Below are 21,543 nucleotides of genomic sequence, written 5' to 3' on the forward strand. Positions count from 1 at the left end.
TGTGGAGTGTCTTTTGCAGTTAGAGAATGTGGATTTGCTAAAACACATGTAACCACAAGTTGCTGTTTTTTCACTAACTTGCACGAGGTTAGAGCAATGATGTAGCTACAGGTCTTGTTGAACTGGGAAGAGCAGAGGAGCACAGCATTGACCACACTGTAGATACAAGACACCACACAGACCAGTGCTGGAGACTGAACCACCTCTACTCATAAAACCAAGCTTAAGCTTAGTAGCAAGGACTTAACCCTAAGAGCAGAGGTCAGAAGAGTCACAGTGGTTTTCTCTGAGAAGAAGATTTTTCCCATTTGAAGGACTGGGAATCACCAGGGTTCAGAGTCACATCTGGATGGACTCCAGAGCACCACCACTGCGCTCACGCTGGTCCACATCCAAGCTACCGGGTACTGTACTCTGAGGTTATTTTGGATACTTGATGCTCTCAAAATAGGACACTGCCTGTCCTTTGGGCAGGTACTGTTAGCAAGCTGGGAAACAAAGCTGAAAGCAATTTGCTCATTGGGGTATTTGTACACCAGAAAATGGGGGGACAGAAATCTGTGTGGTTGCACTGCCCCGGGAAGGCATGTCTGCACATCCCGTCCCCTGTGGATGCAGCTCCATTGGTCCCAGCTGGGCCATCCGCTTGATGCACAGTAGTTACATTGCCTGTTATGTCTCCTTTTTGCTTTGTGTTTTTAAGTGTGACAAGGAAGAGCCCAAAATTACTCATATAGGCAGAAATGTCACTATGGAAACAAGGAGACAGTTTAGTATAGTTTGGCCAGTATTGACACAGGCGTTCTAATAACCCAGGAGATGGTGCGACCCCGCGTCTCTGCAGGAGAGCTCCCCAAGGAGCAAACCCGGCTGAGCGGACCACGTGGCGGTGAAGTTGTCAAAAACAAACACCACAGCGCTTCTTTCAAAAGCTTTGGGTACCTGTGTTGTGAAACCCAAATCCTTAAAGCCTCTAAAATATATATGTATTGGGGCTAACAGACATTATCAACTTTTTCTTATTCTCACAGTACCTTCCCATATCTAAAGGACTCTGGGAAGGCAGAGACAGGATGAGACCTGAGCAAGCCAGACCTTGCAGAGTGAAGGTACCATGTTTTGCCTGTCCCAGCCTTTCTAAGGGATCAGATGTGTGTTGCTCCAGTGGTGTGTATTTAGAAATTACATTATGTTTATATGCACATAGTAGCTAAGGTCTGTTTCCTGCATCCCGAGGTGGGCTGTGGCCCTGGGCTCAGGACGGTGAGTGTCCCACTGGTAAACACAATACACGCTCTGCTGTAGGACCAGCAGCGATTCTCGCCACAGCGAACACATCTCATGTGTACAGCCAGTTCTGTCAACCCAAGTGAAAATAATGCTATAAAAACAAGTTGCACAGGGAGTGGCTGAAATCCCACTGCTCGTGAGCCTTGGGAAGAGCACACCTCCCTATTTCCCTTCTCCTCCTGACTTATTTCCCTCCCTTTGCCTCAATCCATGCAGAGAGCTTTCATAAAGATGTTGCTGTAAGCATATTTTCTGCAGATGTTTTCTCTGTGGGGTCTTACTCTGTAGTCACTTGACTGAAAGATGAGCATGAGGAAGAGAGAGAGATGAGACTCTTCCTGCAGATTAGCACGAGCTTTTGCTACCTGCACAGACTCTCATACCTCATATGGTATAAAACCAATTTAAGTTGAAAATACAATTAGAAGCAGTGTGTAATGCACTTTAAATACCTTCCAGACAGACACCTCCATACTCAGGGAGATGCTCAAATGTGGCATCCAAGAGAATGGTCCCCAAACGGTGTGTGGGAATAGGCCCTACAGGACCCCCTTTGGCAAATTCTGGGTAGTTTTTCCTGCCCAAGGCGGGGAACTTGCACAGGGTTCCCACCACATTCCAGACACCTGCAGCTTCAGCCAGTTTTCCTGCAGCAAACAAAATAATTAGTCTGTTTGGGACTTTTTTGCTGGTTTTGTTGTTTTCTGGAGCCAATTATTGGTGAAGAAGGAAAAGACAGTTTTTAACCATCTGTATCTTGGGCAGATCAAACCTCCTTTCTTCCAGAATACCAAAAGGGCTTGATGGCCTCTAGACCTCCCGCAGCTAACCAGGACCATAACTGCTGCATGAGAAGCATTTTCAGTAGCGGTGAGAGTTGTAGGGAAGAGCTTCAAGGGAGGTGCTCTCGCCTTAATCCTCTGAATTTGTAGTTCAGACTTTTAACACAAAAATTGCTCCAGAGCTGTCAATCCACCTGAACAGCAAGTGAAAGCAAAAACCTTCAATCTTTTCAAGATTTTCCCCAGCCCAAATCAAGGTTAACACACAGGGACAATTTTTCTCACTCGTCCTCTCTACACAAAAGCAGCTAAGCTGGTGCACCGATGGGAGCAGAAATTGGGGAGGGGGACTGCACTATCCCTTTTTTTTGGCCACTTCTGCTCAGTCTAATTTCCTTACCATGCATTAGGTGATACTTCCCAGTACAACCAGGGAGCTGTGACCAAAGGTTAGCATCATTTTGGAAAGACATAATTTCCTCCAAAAAATTCTTTTTTAAAGATAATTAACTGATGCATTTGAGCTATCAGCTTTGCTTTTTCTTCAGCCCATCGCTCCTCATATGTAACTCTGTTATCCTTTACACAACCACATTTCTTACAATAGGCAGCTCAAAAGAAAATTAATCCCAAGAAGTCAAACGCATCTTGATCCTTTCTGAGCTAGTGTCTCTGGTCTGATCCGTTTTTTCCATGCCTATGCTGCTCTAAAGCAGTGGAAACAAATCTTCCTGCAAATTGCTGCCTTCTTTCGGCCTGTGATTTCTATTATCTGATTCATTTAGTTCTGTACATGAAACAAAATGAAGGAAGATGACCATTTTCTTCCCACTGAGGCAAGTTTATATTGGGACTTCTTAGAGTCCAGCACTTCTGACTCTTTAAAAGGCTCTGCCATCACTGTGGTACTACTAGAAACACACAGTAAAGCAGAAAAGCGAGCTGGTATGACCAAGAGCTGTGAACAACGCGAGGGAATCTACCAGGCTCCTCCATGTTAGGAAATGCAAGCGCTTTGTCTCAGGCTGCTCTAGTAAACAGAATTTATAATATGTTCCCCCAGAGCAAAAGATGAAATAAGCTCCCATATATAATATAATTTCTGTGGGAGGAAGTTGTCTGCATCGTTAGTTATATTGAACATGTTCATGTTTTCTTGCATTGTGCTCTGCTTTTCAAGTCTCAGAAAGATTCCCCTTGGAGAACATTGAAATTAAAGACTGAATCAAGAATTAATTAATTCTGTTCACTAATTGTAATGCTCATGTTACCTGGTCCTTGGGAGCAGTGTGAAGAGCAGCTGCTGCTCTGCCGTGGTGAGGTTCTGCTCCCTGCAGCCAGGGAAGAGCTGAATGTTTGATTTTAATGCTTCTTTCAGTCCCTGGAGTCTCAGTAAACGCATGAAACTTTTGCTGATGCCAAAGCGGTCCCTGCCCTAGGATAAGCCTGGGCAAACTGTAGAGTCTCACCGAGTTTTGCCAGGAGCATTTGCTCTCCCAATGTCTCCCTGCTGTAGAGCCACTTCCAATTTAGCCAGGAACACGCTGGTGAACAAGCACCACATAAAACCTAGTTTTTCAACATCTCTATGTCTGCTTTCAGTTGTGTAAGTGATACTGATCCAGCAGCTCTCCAAGTCCCTTTCCAGGCTGGAGGTAACCCTTGTAGAATGCTGGGGAGGCACAGGAGCTTTGGTGTGCCCTCCTCCCTCCCCAGTGTACCACAACAGTAAAAGTTGTTGGCCTTAATTTAAGACCCAAATAGTGCTGTGACAGCTCCATTCCCCCAGTAAATATCATCCTTCACAAGTGCAAGTCGTTTGCCACCTGACTGGGGAAATTACTCCAAATAACAAATGGCTGTGCTGCTCAGTCACCTCCTTGCTTCTGAGCTATGCAAATGATTAATTTATTTGCCTTGTCAGCCCCTCACTGGTCAAAAGTCCTTGTTAGACACTTCAATTTGAAGTATCGAGCTGATGCACTGGGCAGCTGTGGCAGACATTTGCCCTGCTTCTGCTCTTGGACTACCATTTGGCTTCACACGCACTATTCTCTGGAGCTAGTTTGTAGCTGAGAAGCCAGAGGGAAAGTCTCTGGTGCAGGGTGAGCCTGCAGCGTCCCTTGTCATCACGCGTGCTGGGCAGCACTTTGTAAAATCGAATATGAAATTAAGAATAGTCCCAAAACATGTCTATTGGTATTATTCCTCGCTAAACCTGTCTGCTCTTAGTTTTGGAAGCATTTCTGATGTGCGTGCTCTCAGCTTCCCAACTCCTTTCAGCATCGGACATCTTGGATCAGTCCGGAGGTTTCTGCGCTGCTCAGGTGGTACGGTGGGGGAGAAGGAGAAAAGACATCTGTGACTGGAACGCTCCCTGCAACCAAGTGTTGTCTCTTACCCACAAATCAAGTTCTCTTTGAATTTCCAAGGTGCACCTCTTCTTTCAAAGTGGCACATGAAAGTCCCCGAGCCCTTAAGAGAGTATTATGCCCATTGACTTTACAAGACATTGGAAGATCATCCATAATGAACATACATTATTAAAAAAAGTCTCAGAGATCAGCCTGAGGAAACATTTCAGCTCTGGATGTGGCAGTATCAAGTCAGAAGACAAGCAGATACTTAAGAGTTCATTTTTTTCCTAAGAGCGTGCTTTAAGTGAGTGCCATCTGTATATTTTTTAGCTTTTAATGAGAAGTTTCACCCCTTTGAAATTGACTTAACTTTTGACATACAATGATGTGATTGCTCATCACGTCTTTGATTCTTCATTAGCTGTCGGAATGTAAGACATTGCCTGTTTCTCTTTTTTCAGTGTCTCTTAATTACACAGTTCAGTTAAAAAAAAAAATAAGTTTGCCTTCATATGCATTTCCCATGTGTGTGTAAAACCCATAGCCAGCTTTAGAGCTGCCTCCTGATATGGAAGCCCTCAATGATTTTTTATAAACTCTACAATATATCGCTGTCATTTTGTATTTAACAGCAGGTGCTATTAAAGGACATAAAATATGCCAACGTAACCCCCGGAGGTAACGGAGAGAAACGTCTTGGTTGCGAGCTTTGTGCGCAGCGTGAGAGTGACAAGTGGTGGGTGTTCGGCGCTGGCACGTTCCCCGCTGGCAGGCTCCTTGCCTTGTGGGGTGGAGACTTACGGTACGACTCATGTGGCACCAGCTCTTTATATATAAATTCCAAATTTAGATCCTCCTTTTTTTCTTTGAGGTTGGGGGCGGGGGTGGGGATGGACAACTTTTTATCAAGGAAAAGGCAGGGCGGTACTTCTTGTTTAGCAAATATTTCTTCTGATGTTCACAGCTGGGGAGAGGAGAGAGGAGGGATAGGAAATCCCTAATGATACAGGAGTCATCCGTCATTGTTCACACCTAATCAGCTGGGGATGTAAAGGAATCATTATCATATTAGTGCCGTTCCTAGGCTCCAGCGGTAAGATGGTGATAGGCATTTTGACAAAGTCAGACCAGTGATTTTAGCTGCGATCTGGAAAACTATTTCCAGTGTAGTAAACTTGTAACAGAAGGAAGCAGGAGAAACGCCAAATTTAGATCCCATCTCTGAAAGGCGCGCTCTGAATTTCACTGGATCTGATATATCCCCAAGGCTTTGGGCTTGGCAGAGCAGAGGGTGCTGATGTTACATGCATTTCCTAAGCGTAGGGTCTTTTACCTGCAGTTGCGTTTCAGACATACTGCACGACAAAAAAATTCTCTCTGGTTCTGTATACGTGTATATGTATGTATATGTAAGTATATTCATTCATCCTGTAATTGTTGCTCACCCCTACTATGATACTAGAGCACAATGTGCCTCTAGCCTAAATTCAGATAAAGAGCAAAACACCCAGGTTTGCAGCCTGGCAGTCTTTGTCGTCCCTGGCATATCCACCGAAGCAGCGGTTGTGCCTTTAGAAATCTTCTGCTACAGCTAGGCCCTCCTTTGTACGGCACATGGAATGCAAGCTACAACTGAGAATACTCTCTGAATTCAAAACCAGCAAGGCTGTGGAGGTGTAAAGTGAAGGAAGGAAAAAGTTGGTTTACTGGTAAAAAGAAAGGAGGATTTATTTTCTATTTCATTCATATTAAATTATGGATAATGTTGATGAAGGCAAAATGGAAATGGCACCAGGAAGACAAGAAATTTCGCCTAAATGAGGGTTTCTCGCCCTTTCAGGTGAGAGCAGCTCCCTGACTGCAGCCAGAAATAAGAACACGAAAGTGCAAATGATAGCAAGGGATGTCAGTGTAACTGAGGCATGGGGTATTTCGAGAGATCAGGAGAGGATGTGCGTTCTTGAGCTAAAAGGTTGTCAGAAGAAGGGGGGTGAGGCTTATAATGGCTAGAAGCCTGGCTCAGGACTGGTAGTTGTACCCTTTTCTGCCTAGTGTGAATCCTATCTCCTGTGCACAGTTTGAAGTAATAAAAAAGTAGGCTCTGGAGGAGATAAATTATATTATTAGTTGTTTCTACTTATTGCTTGCCTCTGCCTGGAGACTACTATTTTCCATGTACAGGAATTGGGAAGCATCCCTCTAAAGAGCTTGGGACCCCAGAGGATCTCTGGGGTATTTGTGGCAAACCCCACCCAACTCCGATGTCACAGCAGTATATCTGTGTGTATGTGTCTATATATATACACACACACACAAACACTAGTATGTGTATATGCACATTTATCTATAGTTGCGCCTGTTAGCATGCAGAGAGTAAACGCTGTCACAAAACTGTATCTTTGTGGTGTCTTATATTCTCAATATTATATACAGAACAACAACAGAAACAGGGAAAGAAACGGGTTTTTGCTCCAAGCAAAATAGCTGTAGCTCTTGACATATATTTAACTGGGAAAAGGCAGAATGATATTAAGAGAATAATAGCACAGAAAAGCAAAAGCCCATTTTTCAAATTAATTAAACACATATAACAGCCCAACTTCGTGGTAGACACCCTTTGAAATGCACAGAGTTGTCACTCTTGCGTAAAAGCTGAGTATAAAGCACATTCTTTATCTTTACTCTCCCAGCCCACCTGCTCTCTGCAGGTGAGTCCAGCTGCAGTTGAAGGAATTGCAATAAACCACTGCAAGTGGAATAAGGCAGGGAAAAGAGGATGACTCCACTGCCCTGTGTCCAAGGATCTCCCAGAACAATGTAAGGAGTCAATCCTGGGATACCCTGGGTGTTGGGTGCAGCTCTGTCCTCTGAAAGCCCGGAATATCTTTGGCAAAAGTGACCCTCAAATAAAAGTGGCCCCACTTTTGCCCATGCCGGGGTGGGTGCAGAGCCAGCTGGGATGTTTGCGATGGACAAAATGACATTTTCACTATCACTTACAAAAGCCATCCATTTATCGCAGCCTGTTTCATCTCATCTGAGGCTTTCCAGATGCTCCTGCTGTGCATTGATCATCAACAGAAATCCTGAGGATGACTGGAAAAGCTGTCTGTCTGCTTTTGAGGCAGGCAAAGGCAAAGAGCTGGTGCGGACAACTGGAAGATTTCTGCAACACTGCTTGCTGCAGTCCTGCTGCAATTTTTAATTTGCTTGTAGCGTAAGATGCACCAGTTTGTCTCAGGGAGCAGTGAGTGGCCCCGGGATGAGGGAGTTAGTAGGTGCCCAATGCTTCTGGGTGCTGGAGACCAGCATTTGAAGCAGCAGATAACGTCTTGGGTATTTCTACAACTTTGCACACAGGCCATGTGTTAAAGAGGGAAGGTCTCATCTAAACATCATGCCTGGCATCACGGGAAGGATTTACTTTGAGGGCATCTGCACCAAAAGTGTGTGATGTTCTGGTAATGGTCTCTGTTGGTTTGTCCATCCCTGCCAAGGTGCTGGTGAGTGCCATGAGCTGGTGTCTGGCTGAAGCAGGGGTGATGGGGAGGGACCTCCCCACGGGACACATCTCCCCCAGGCCTGCCTGTCCTTCCATCCCTGCCCTCCTCCTTTCATCTGGTACAGCCACTTCATCCACAACTTTGTATTTCAGAGCCCATTTTTGGAGGAGCAGATGATGGGCACCAGAAGGGACTGGGATACTGCAGGTCAGGAGCACACCTCCTCACTAAAAAGCTGAGAGATCTTGCTAAATAGAGAGATTTCATTCTCTAACACACTATAGTCAAACTTGCCTCCTCTTTGCCCTCAATCCTGATATTTTTGGAAATTTGCAGAACACCCTGTGAGCCCTTGCAGGCCCTGAGGATAAGCCTAGGGGGAAAGAAACAGGCTCTGCATGTAGAGCAGCCAGGGACATGGGGACGGCTCCCAGTGCATGGGCACAATTCCCCTGCGATGATACGACAGCCAGGGACGGGGGACTGGAAACACAGGGAAATGATTTGGGAGCTGGAGGAGGGACAGGGAAAGCCTGGCAAGGTCAGGGGGTGGATGTCTTGGCGGGGATGGAGCTGTGGGCAGAGCCCAGGCCACTGCTTGCCCGCCTGCAAAACATGCCATTTATCCAGGTGGCTGATACTGCAGCTTGTCAAGCCAAAATCTTCAGCATCCAACTCCACCGAACCCAGTGGAAGGAGGCCAGAGGCTTTCTGGCTCAGCCAATGTGTATCTCTGGCCCATAAAATATTTGGGGGGGGGAGGTGGAATACGGTCTTGGTAATGCTTTCCATGCATGCTGGCAACGGATATTTTTAATAGGGTCACTACCCGTAACGCCCGTAATGATATATCGTACATTCTGAAGGTACCATTTGTTGGAATTGTCACATTTATGGGAAAATCAATAACATTTTGAAAATGCTTTTAATGTTTTAAGCCACATGTACAGCTAAAGGAAAATAATGGACTTTATCCTCATTTACCAAGAATGACATCTTCTTATTGAAAACCAAAGTTTTAAATGAGTAATTTCTACATCAGATTTAAAAATGGATCTTTGATGTATAGATATTAAGGTATTTGATTAATATCTTAATTCCACTGCTCATAGAGCACTGTTATTAATAATGACATAGAAAATGGAGACATTCTTTCATGCAGGTTTTCTAATGGAAAATTTTCTTTGAAAGCTTATCTTCAAAACAACAAGCTTTTCAGACAAAAAGAAAGAAAAGTTAATTTGCAGCCAGTTATCTTACCAAAAATCTCTTATTCAGAAATGTTTTGCTAAGTTAAGGGCTATTTCCTTCATCGTTTCTCCTAGAAGGCAAGGGCATCGCAGCAGATTCTGCTGAATAAAGCACTGCCAAGAGATGCAGATTGACATTAAAGACCAGAAAACTTCTACAAGCAGCTGTCATGGAACGTCATTATTATAAAATCTCATATCTCAATGCCATCCAAAGCTGGATGAAATCTTTATGGACTTCAATGACAACAGCTCTGTATCAAATGGTGGAGGCTCCTACTCCCAGTTCTAATGAGCTACAAATGAGACCAGAAAGCTGCCAATGTCTACGGGCAGAATATTGCCCTAGCTGGATTCCAACAACACTCAATTTTGATAGAAAATTTTACTTTTAGTTGGGAAAAAGGGCACATTTCTGTGAAAAGTGTCTTTCAAACTCAACAGAGGTGAGGGAGCTGGGAGCACTGGGCTAGTGAGCTACGTGCCGGTCTGGTTGTCAGAGGGGCATCAGATGTAGAATTCAGCACATGGCTCTATAATTGACTACATAAATAACAATATAAGATCTGAGAATAAAAGCAGCTTCGCTGTGATTTATATCTCCCACAGAACCCACAAACATTAATTCACCGTTCCTCAGAACGCCTGTTTCATAGGCGGCAGAGAACAAAACCCTCACTGGCCAAAAAAGTTGGTAAGCTCGCACAAACACTTCTCAAATCCTTTTCCCGCAACAGATCTCCCGTATCCCCCCAGCAAGCGCTTCATGTGCTGTGAATGTTTTATTGGCACGCGCTGGAGCAACCTGCATGCCACTCCTGCACGTCCCCGCTGGCTTCTGTGCCCCGGAGAAACGCACCCGGGAACCAAGGCAAGAAAAACTGTATAAGCTCTCAATCAAGCCACAACAGTTTGTGTTCGGCTTGGCTAAGCAGGGACAGGTGAAGCTGCCATGTGAGTGAAACGGGAAAGTAGTAGAAAATTGCAAAGAAATCCTATTTCCTTGCTTAAAATACATCCCCAGGCTAAACCCCACCAGGCAATACTGGTTGGCTAAAGTGTGTCTCTCAGATTTTCTCTTGCTGGACCACCCTGGCTTGCTGGGTGCTGGTGCTGCTGCTTGAGCAGCTTCTCCGCAGGGCTGATGGGGGTCCAATGTGAGCCCAAGTACCAAATACCGATTTTTCCTTCCCTGCCTGAGGCAGGCGTTAGCGGCTCGGCAGCAGAATTCAGTAAAATGATGGTTTTCAGCCACAGGGAAGTGGTTGCAGCCAGAAGGACCGGAGCGATGATTTAATCAGGGGAATGTGCTTTTAATTTTGCCTTTTTTCTTTTTGTAACAGACCCGCTGAAGAGCCTGGACAGAGCAATAATTAATACATGAGGCCTGAGAGCAGCATGGGTAGCAATTGCAAAAATTTCATTGAAAGCCAGGTTTAATTGTGCCTGCTAGCTGTCTTCCAGGAAATCACCGCCACACCGAGTGCTTTGGAGGAAAAGGGGGATGGTTTGCTGAACCACTTTGATGTTCTGGGCTTTTTCAGGCTGCCCTGGAGAGCTTTTGGTGAGCCTCCCCGCCAGGGAGCCCCAGAGGGCTCCAGCAGCTAAACTGAAAACTGGGGGGAGATGCATCTACATGGCATGAACCCAGAACGGCACAAAACTTTAAAGAATGAAGGAAATAACGACACAAGGTATTTCCACAGGCTTAAAAAAACAGCTGATGTTGCTTTCTTCAGTCTTCTTGAAAACTAAACAGGGTAGGTTTTCTGTAGAACAATATGATTTTGTTAAGGAACATCTTGAAGGTTTTGAACTCCTTAAAAAAATAAAATTCCCCATCGCCTTTCCTCCAAGCCAAAGTTGTTAGATGCCCTCAAATGAGATTCACCAACAAATGAGATTCCCAGCCCCTCTGATCTGTGTTTTATGACGAATAAATTAACCTCCAAAACTCTCCTTACTCTAGGTGAAACCACAGGAAGAAATAAAATGAGCAGAAATAAATGCCTTCTGATAGTTACACCATCATTGACAGGATATTATATTAAAATAGCTACTTGTGAAAACTAAAGATTGCCCTTCACCTGACGGGCCACGCTGTTGGAGCTATTGGGAAGGGATCTCCAGTTGCCCTGTCTGTGCTGTGTTTGCCCTGTGAGTGCTGGAAGTCTCTGGGGCATTTAAATCATGAAAGGGAAGAAGGAGGCTGGGAGTGTGCTGTGCTCTACAGAGAATATTGTGTTTCTTCGCATGTGTTTTTTCGGATTCAGGGGAAGGCTCTTTGCTCAGCCTTCAGTCCTTGCGTCGCATAAACTCTCTGCAGCCACGCTGCAACAGGAACCAGCTCCCGAAAGACATTTTAAGAGTAAATAGTCCCAGATACATTCCTGGCAGGCAGCAGAGTTTACCAATAACAGAATAGCTCTTATGTCTGCAGTGTTTTAGCTTTCACTCGGGGCTGAAGCAGGGGCTGGGTGCGAGTGGAGCATGAGCAGTCCGGCAGGGGCACCCCACGGCTGTGGGAGCTGCTGGCATGAGGCACAGAGGGAGTAGTGTTTTCCTCTGCTCCCATGGGCTCCTTGGTTGGTGCAATGCCATAGCATCACGCCAGGGCTGGCATCAGCGTGGAGCTCCCCCCAAGCCTTTAATTAATGCCTGGGTAATGAGAAGTTTCATTGTGGAAACCCTCCAGTAGCACATAATCTGACGAGTTAACGTTCGTCTCCCAGTGCTGGGTCCTCCCAGCTGCACGAGTCCCACCGCCGTTTGCTGCCTATTTCTGAAACGTTAGAAGAATTGGCACGGTGGACTTTCTAGGCAAGGCATTCCCATCGGCCATGTTGGCATCGCTCTGATGCTTGGCTGTGGGCTCGAAGCTGAGCAGGGCTGGAGAAAAACTCAGCCTTGGGTGGAAAAGATCAGGACATGGGGGCACCAGGTGTGGGCGAAACCTGAAGGCAGATGCTTGCAGAGAGGAAATAATATTCAGCAGTGAAGTGGTTTGTCTGGGGGAGCCTCTGTGGTGCCTGAACTCAATAAATGACTGTTATAAATATTCCTAGATACTTTTCCCAACTCCCTCTTGCCATTCTGTACATCTCCTTCTTCAGATGATCATCAAAACTTAGAGCAAGGCTGACTATTTGAGGATCCTTTTCTGAAGAATTATGATAGCGAAGGAAATGACAGGGGAGAGAAAAAAATGCACTTTTTCAGCAAGATGTCGTTACCTGCAAGACCTAGGTAGGACATTAACTCCCCCGCCACTACTGCAATGTACAGTCTCCTGCTGTAACGATAATATGATTTTGTGTTCAAATGGAGTTTTTTAGAGGAGGAAATAGCTGCTATCCACCTTCAGGAGAAACTGGAGGTCAGTTGTCCAGGATTGCATGGTGAGACTTGGCAGACACAGCAACAGATGAGGGACCTGGGCTGCCAGGTCCGCAGCCTGACTCCCGGCTGTCTCAGCCAAATTGTCGGCGATTCAGTAATTTTTTCAATTTCCTCCTGAATCCTCAGTGATTGTGAACTGTCGGGCTAAGGGCACTGTGACCCCTGGACTTAAGAGTTTAATTGGGTTTTTCAGTTTCTAAATTCTCGGGTAGACTAAAAAGTCATTTTTGTTGTCATATTTAGGTTCATTAGTAGCCTGTCAAATAAATTATCTCCAATGCCACTGATGACACTTGGTTGGGCTCCAGCTCCAAGCACACCACGACGCTGCTGACAGCCGCCTGTGTTTTTCCCAGCCAGTTGTCAGCAGGAGAAAAAAAATCATTACAAATTTTGTCACTGTCATTTGGTCCAGATTGGGCAAATTATGATGGAAACTTTAATGTTTTGTGAAAGCAGAACCATTGACTACAAGTGGCGTTTGCTGGCGCTTGCTCTCTGTGCTCGTTAGAACCGTCTCTGATATTTTCCGAGCAGCAAGGCTTGGAGTTGAAAGGGCTGTTCTGATGGCAGGGATAATCACAAGAGCTTCACCTCTGTGTCTAAGCCATCAGCGTGCGGTTGCTCTCCACAGCCACCGCCTTGGGAGTGGGGGGGACAAAATGAAAGTCAGAAATTATGCACACAAATGTCTCCTGCCTTTTAATTTATTTGCAACCAATGGCTGAATTGGCGTTATAACCCACTCACATTTTAAATAGCATTTTGGCATGTTTCCACCACCTAATACAATACAGATAATTCTCTCACAATGTACCAAAGATAATGCAATTAACATGGAGTTTCCATAGACATGTTTTATATTATCTATTTAAAATAATCCTATTTCCTTGCTGTAATCTAATCTAGCTGTGACTTGGTTTGCCCTAAATGAGATATATGGTTAAAGACAACTCAGAAATAATAAACAAGGGGAGGATAAATGCTGTATCATTGCGTTTCGATTGAGGCGCTATGAATTCGGAGGAGTAGGCTTAGCACTATGTCTGGCTTGGAGTAGTATATTTGTTAATCAACTGACAGTGCATTGTTTAAAGGCATCGCTGGTCTCCAAATCAGGCCGACTGAGGTGTGCTGCTGGGAGAACACAGCTGAGCTCTTTGCTCAGTGCACTGGGGGTAGCAGCAGCTCACGGCCTGGGGAAGAGGGCAATGGGATCTGTGAATCTCCTTCTCCATAGGACTACATAAATAAAAACATAGGGTCTGAGGACTACCAAAATTAACAAACTTTGTTCCTTAACTGCTTTCTTCTGCTCCTTAGCGTCAGGTTTGCTGAGAGCTGTGCAGTGTGGGGTGCCATACGTGACTCCAGCCCCATTGCCTAGATCTACGGCAAGGGGTGGGAGGTGTGAAGGGTTATTCCTGCTTCAGAGATGTCTGCAACCTGTTGGTGGCCACAAAGTCTGTGAGAAAATAAGGAGCTGAAACAATGTTCATGGCCTTGACTATCGCCTCTGCCATTCTCTGGCATCCAGCTGATCCTGCCGGTGTTCAGGGCGTGCGAAGTGGTGAGCCCCCAAACAAGGAGCACCCTTCAGCGGTTCCTCGTCACTGCCAGAACACAGCTTTCCCTTTAGCTCAGCTGGCACAGTGATAAATTGACTCCACCAACCCCAAGGTGTAGGAAGGGCCCAACATAAAGTAAAACATTAACAGTTATTAGTATTTGAATAAGATTTGGCAATATGGTTAGCAAGTTAAATAAGGATTAATGGGGCTTAGCTGCCATGGTGTATGTGTTTGCTATGGGAAACACATTTTCCCCACGTTGCATACATTGGAAATCTCAGTGACCATGTGACACATCCCATACAGTACCCATGACTTTCCAAGTGATGTGAAAAACTCACCCATCTGCACCAGATAAGGGGTTTGGGGGTTTTTTGTTCCTTTTTCATCCTCTAATGATCTGTCTGCTGCAAAATGAATTTTCAGTTGGCTGAAAACCTAGATGTGCTTTCAGTATCTATCAAAACTTCCCAGCCTGACATTTGTCCTCTGCAACCACAAGCATCCATCACTGTTTCTTCTCCTGTCTTCAAAGCATCGTATCATGAATGGGCGGGAAGCACGGAAATTCAGGTTATTTATATGGAAAGAAAGAAAATCCCCTGTTTACATAGCAGACCAGATTCTGCCTTGCATTTTCACACACCCAGTGTAGCACGCCTTGGGGTACATCTCTGGTGGGGTCTGAGCTTGAGTCCCTGCAGGTGGGGTCATGCCACAACCCATGTCCCCAAGGCAGGGGCTCCTGGTTGTGCCCGGGGCACAGTGCCAGGCTCCATCACTCAAAATCCTGGGAACGTGTCCTTGGTCCTTCTGTCCTGGGCCACACAACCTACAAATGTGCTTTTCTTGTAGACATGTATTTTTTATAGGCAAACATTCAGCCTACAAACTCCAGGCATCCTTTTGGATTTGTTGTCACAGCTGAAAAAATCTGATGGCAATAGGAGGGCTTTTAGGTATAACACACATGGTGGTTTTGCCACAATTTCAAGTCAGATTAGTCAATGCAAACAGAGAGCCTGATCCTGCTCTTAGCATCAGAGATGCACCATCTATTCAAGCTCTGAGTATCTTGTTCAGCAAAGCACTTAAGCACATGCTTAGCTGAATGAACATGAATCCTATTGCCTGCACTCTGTGGGATTTGCGGCTGTGCTTATAGATAAATACATCTCCAAAGTGGCTTAAGTACTCAATGAACAGGGATGAAGCACCTCATAAGCTTACAGTCTTTGCCAAACTGGGGCTTTACACAGATTTGATGGCTTTTAAGACGTTTGTGTTTTCCCCCAACACAGACAAAGCCCTGCGAGGTGAAGGGGATGCTGAACAACCGACCCCACCCTCATCTCACTGTCTCCAATAGTCACATTTGTCCCCATCTGACCGAACTCCCCGATACCTGCCTTGTACCACAATGGCCACTCGAATCCCACCGCTGTGATCATTAGGCAGACGCCTAAAACACAGCCATCTTTCACAGGATTCAGTTGTGTCTCTGTCCAAGTACACGATTTGTTTGGCTACCCCCAAAGCTGTGGTTAGAAAGCTGTGGTTTTCCGTGTTTATCTATTTCATGCAGGTAAAAGAATATAAACCATAAAAATAGTTTCTGTTTTAAGCTCCTGCATTCATAATATTTCCCATGTATATATATTTTTTTGTCTTTAAAATTACTCTATCACCACTAAACTGCAGCATCTCTAATCTGTACAGATGAAGATGCAGGAAATCCAGAACACGTTATTAATATACAGTAATTTCCACAGCATTAAGAGCAGACACATATTACGGCAGATGCTGTAAAACAACAGAAATACCTAACAACATGTAAAACGAGAGCAAACTGTATTCTGGAAAGCTTTTAAAAGCTGAAGGATGATGAAAAACACAACGGGCAGAAGCATCTGGAGGTGAGGGGAGCACAAGTAAGCAGGCGCGTTGAAATGCCGTACAGAAATGCTGAGCGCATCCCTCGCACAGCTTGATTGCAAATTAATTGCCAGGGACGGGGACGGCGGGGAGCTTTGCTCTGCCCGTCCCTCTCTAGCAGCGGGGCTGCCAGGGGGTCCCAGCCCTTCTCTGGGGCACAGACAACGCTCAGGGCCCAGAGGCAGGAGCTGATGGCAGGATTTATCACTGCCATCACACTTCATTACAGCCGTTTAGTGTTTAATGGAGCGAGCAGGGCTCCTCCGTTGCACTTGTCCCCCGGCTGCGGCCGGCCGGGCGGGAGTGGGGAGAAGCTGCCCATGCCCCGCTGATCAATACGGGTTGAAGTGTTTTTAAGGGTTAATTTAATGAGCCCATCAGCGCGAGAGCACCATTTCTCTTCATTCATCATATGAGGCCATTTTAGTTTGTCCCCCGGGTGGGATGTGCAGAGCCTGGGAGTGACAACAGACCTTGTGGCACAGAGAAGGCAAAATATGTCAAAAAAAGGGAATCACATCCACGGCCAACAGGAGCAAACCTCTCTCCCACAGCGCTGCCATGAATGGCACTGCTGATGGCTTTGCTGCAGTGTGCGCTCTGCAGAGAAACTGCTCACTTTGGGCGTGCAAAAACGAACGTAAGTGTGCAGCGAGGCTCTGCGCCTGCTGTCGTGGGCCAGGCGGGTCCAGCGGAGAAAGCCGATGTGTGTGTGCGAGTGTGTGTGCACGTGTGTGCTGGAGTCAGTCTTTGTGCTCCGTGCATCCCGGAGATTTGGGGATGTGCCTGGTTCCCCAGGGAGGCAATGGAAACAGCGCCAGGTAGGAAAGGGGTCTAAACAGTGCTGAGGGTGAGGCTGGCGGGTCACTGCCCAAACCAGGCTCCCAAAACCAGCCTTCCACCCTCACTGCTCTGTCTCGCTCATCTTCGGCCCACTTTGCTACCCTGAAGACACTAACAAGTGCAGAGCTCGTGTGCTGCAGGTCTCCGTAGAATCATAGACTGGTTTGGGTTGGAAGGGACCTTAAAGATCATCCAGTTCCAACCCCCTGCCATGGGCAGGGACACCTCCCACCAGACCAGGCTGCTCCAAGCCCCATCCAGCCTGGCCTTGAACACCTCCAGGGATGGGGCAGCCACGGCTTCTCTGGGCAGCCTGGGCCAGGGGCTCACCACCTTCAGAGTGAAAAATTTCTTCCTGATATCTAATCAGGAGAAGTATGTACAAATGATTGAACAAATAACAATCGGTTTGGAAAAGTAGAAGCAGTAGCCAAAAATCCCACTGTGTGATGGTGTTACGGATGCTGGCTGTCACACGCAGTGACCCAGCCCAGTAATTTGCTGCCTTTAGAACTCAAACAACTTCATTTTTATTGCTTGAAATGTTAGCTTGGTGTCGATTGCTTTCGTACCACCTCCATTGCGCCCTGGGAAGAAAAAGTAGCCATCTATATGTGCTGCTGTCCTTCTGGCCACACATGGAGCGATGCTGACCTTGGCCAGTTTGAGAGATCTCAACGTCTCTTGCTCCTGCAATTCATCCAAATTCATCCAGCTACTTTGTTTGTGGGACCAAACAGGACATAAAGAGCCTCAAATTTTGCATCCGAGTCACGTAACACACGCTAAAGAGCTGAGAGAGTTAAGCCAGCCTCAGCTATATCGCTTTAATTTTTTAAATGCCAGAGATCCCCAAAAAGCATCACTCAGAAGAGTTTACCTACTTAAATCCTAAACACTCTAATAAAAATGCTATTTAAACCACTGGGATATATGAAAAAGAGGCCCTTGAAAGCGGATAAAACAGATTCAGCAAAGTAATTGTGCACACATATAAAACACTCATCCAGTAAACACTTCACTGGTTTTACATTATAAGCTTCAAATAATGCCCCATGAATTAATGCTGAATATAGTATGAGAGGTTACATCATGAAATAAAGCGCAGTAGTAAAAAAACACCCAAACCCAATAAATAAAATCTGCCTTCTGTCCTATACTGTCCCCCAAACACACGTTCTTGTTTCACCCATGAATTATAGTGCCTGGTACATCGGACGTCAGGGATTTCATTTCATTATTTCATCGAAGGAAGATCATAAAACCCGGTTTTACAGCTGCTGTACATAGTCTGAAAAAATGCCCGGAGAGGAGATGGAGCATACCGTTATCCCTACTCAAGTCAAGCCAATTAAATTGATTTCATCAGGAGGAGACTATTTATTAACCTCTTCTCAGCCTCTCTAGAACTGGAGTTATTTAGGGTCCGTGCCTGCGATACAGGGGGGCGCAGCAGCAGAGGACACACGTCCTCACAAGCACCTGCCCGCCCCGGGAAAGACTTGGTGATGCCGAGGAGTCTCTGCATTCCTCTGCAAGGGTGAAATTTTCAGTTGTAGCACATTTTGGATAAAATCTCAAAATATTCCCTGCCTCATCTTTACATTCAGCCTCTTTTAGAGGCCACTTTGTTTATAAAATGAACTTTTGCCCCATCTGCATTTTCAAACTCACTGGAAAAGTCTGGCTGAGTAACCCAGATGGCCCCAGCTCTCATTTCAAAAGCATCTTTATCAAGGAGAAATGGGAAAAATAAAAGTTGAAAGCCAGCCCAAACCAGCTCCAAATCCAGCTGCTATTGAATTACTTGGCAAATATTGGGAGGAACCTCAGCATTTTAAAAATAAAACCAGACATCTAGTTTTCTATTTTATTTAAATAAATTGTTCTGAATGTTTTGGTCATTTCTGCAACTAAAAGACACTTGCTAATTGTCCGTGTTGGGGTACTGCATTCTCCAGACAATCCCTTTGCTTGGGATGCCAGGCATGTGCCCTCCTTCCAGGACAGCGCGGACCGTGTCCCTGCACGGGGACAGCCTCAGGGACTGCTGGAGGCCGTGTCCTTGGAAAGCAGTGACGGGATGCTGCTCACGGCCATCACTTGCGCCTTCCTCCACACGTCCAGCTACGATCCGAGAGGTGATGGATAATCTGTCTCCTCTGTGAAGGGCAGCTCTGCCTGGGGGAGAAAATACACTAAACTAGAACGGACCCTACCCATAGCCCCAGGTTTAAGCTGAAAATTTTTTCCCTCCACCTTTGAAAATATTAAGCCTAATATTAATACTAGGTCTAATTTTTAGACTTCTTGTTCCCTGCTTCCCAGATGCAAACAGGGCTGGAGCGCAGCAGCAGGGCAGAGCTCAGCTCTCGTCCTTCATTCAGTCTTCATAACCTCTCCATTTTTCTAGGTTGGATTTTATTTCATGCCAATTGGTGTATGATAAACTGGCTCCTGGAGGCAGTTAGTGAGGGACTATCTTCCTCAGCCGCATGAGAGATTTTGCCCTGTCTGTCATCTGTCACAGACTACAGTGCTTCAACGTTATCCTCTGCTCCATGGAGAAGGATGCTATCCTCTGCTCCATCACCTGCCTATACGTGCTATGCCATATAACAAACTCCTATTGCTGAATTGAAGGAATAGTTTCCTTGCTGAAGTGGCAGGGGGAGAGAAGAAGAAAGGCCACCAGATTGCTTTCATTCCTCAAGGACCTCTCCAGGGTCACACTGAGGAGGGGGACAGGACCACACTCGAGTCCTTTGGCTCCAAGCGAAGCCCTGCTCCTGGTCTCATGCTGCAGAAGGAGCCCCGGCGCTGCCAGTCCCAGAGAGATTTCTATAAGGGTTTGCTTGACTCACAAACAGAAACTCTGCCAGAAATCCTAGTGAAAAACCCTACGATAAGGTTAAGAAGTAGAGTCTTGGGGCAGTGTTACGCAACCCGGCTCTATTTTAGAACCTCCTGATAAACCGATTTCACTTAAATTACTGAGCTGGACCTCTGCTTCAACGAGTTTCCGTTCCAGTCTGACCCTGCAGTTAATGTTTCCAAATATTTCTATATTTTCATCAATCATTGTGAGACCTCTTGTGCTGAAAGCATCCATTTAAAGGTCTGCCAGGGTGAATTTAGAACCAAATCTTGCAAAGAGAAGGCGTCGTAATGGCCTCGGGTTTGTACATATTAAAAATAAAGGTAAAATTCTTGGCGTTCACAGGTGCTGAGTGGAGCCCTGAGCCATACTGGGCCCACAAGTTGCTCTTTTAATGTTTTTTTTTCTCTCCTTTGCTTGTACTCCTCCATTGAAACACCCAGGCTTCACACACCACGGCTCTTTGCCAACACTTCCAGAGCTTTGTCCATGACTGGTGTATCTGCAAGGGGAACGTTTCCCTGTTGGAAGAGGAAAGTAAGCACAGCTCCAGCTGAGAGCTGGGAGGTGCTGGTGGGGAGGACCATGGTCTCATGTCGGAGCTCCCCAGGCTGGCATGCAGTACTGCCCTCCAGACTACAGTCTGTGATTTTCCAGGGAAAAAAGGGAAAAAGAGAAGGATTTTTACCCCTGTGCATGCTCTAAGCTCTATGTCACTCACGCCCGGCTGCTACCGAAGGAGCCACTCTTCCAAAAACAGGCTGTGGGAGATGGGGAATCCCAGCACAGCATCCTCGGAGGGCAGAGGCAAAACCTCTCGCGGCAGCGGCCAAGGGGTGCTCACAGCTCCCCTCCTACAGCTGCCTTCCCCTGCCTACCGCTCCTGAGAGCGGGGACTCACGTGGGGGCTCCGTGCACACCAGGTGTGAGACAAACTGCCTCTGAATAATTTACAGAACATTTTCTCAAGGCATTGAGCAGACTTGAGCACGTCTTATTTTTCACTGCTTTGTATTATGCATGTAAGAGACTCTAAATTACAACTATTGGTACCCTAATTTCTTTAAAAGTAACTGCCTGTGGGGCAAGGTGAATAGAAATTATTTTTCTTCAAAGTTAAATATTCTTTATTTCAGCACAGATCTCCAGCGGAGAATCTGACACCCATAAACCAGGAGATATTTTTCACTCTTTTACAAGTGTGACTCAAATATGTATTGACTGCAGAAATGATTTTCAACCCGCAAATAAAGAGTTGGAAAGAGACGGCATTTACACTGACAGATGTCCTGGACTTTAATATTAATGACACTCCCAAGTTTGCTCCCAGGAGGCAGCACTAACAGTTGTTGACTTAATGATTTTTTAAAGAACAGTAAATCATGAAGTGTTATGTCATTTATTTTGAGGTACCATTTATTCCGGGTCAGGGGAAAAAAACCTGCTCAAGACTCATAGTTCATTTATGTTTTTTCTTTTGTCTTAATAGTTTAGTCCTGCAGTGAGTCTGAAAATGTTGGTCGAAAATCTTATTCTTTCACTATGAGACTTTTGAAATTAAGAGGGTTTTAGTGAAATATTTGTTTTCTTATATATTGTTTAGGCATTACCTGGCTTGGGGGTTTTGTACTCTCTAATTTTAAACTTCTAAATTGGGGTCTGGGGTCTCTGGAGAGTCACTGGGAGTCTCCGTAGGTTCATTCCTTGCAAATAACTTCAGGATCCTCCTCTCCAT

The sequence above is a fragment of the Chroicocephalus ridibundus genome, chromosome 9 (assembly GCF_963924245.1).
Source record: "Chroicocephalus ridibundus chromosome 9, bChrRid1.1, whole genome shotgun sequence".
Lineage (NCBI taxonomy): Eukaryota > Metazoa > Chordata > Aves > Charadriiformes > Laridae > Chroicocephalus > Chroicocephalus ridibundus.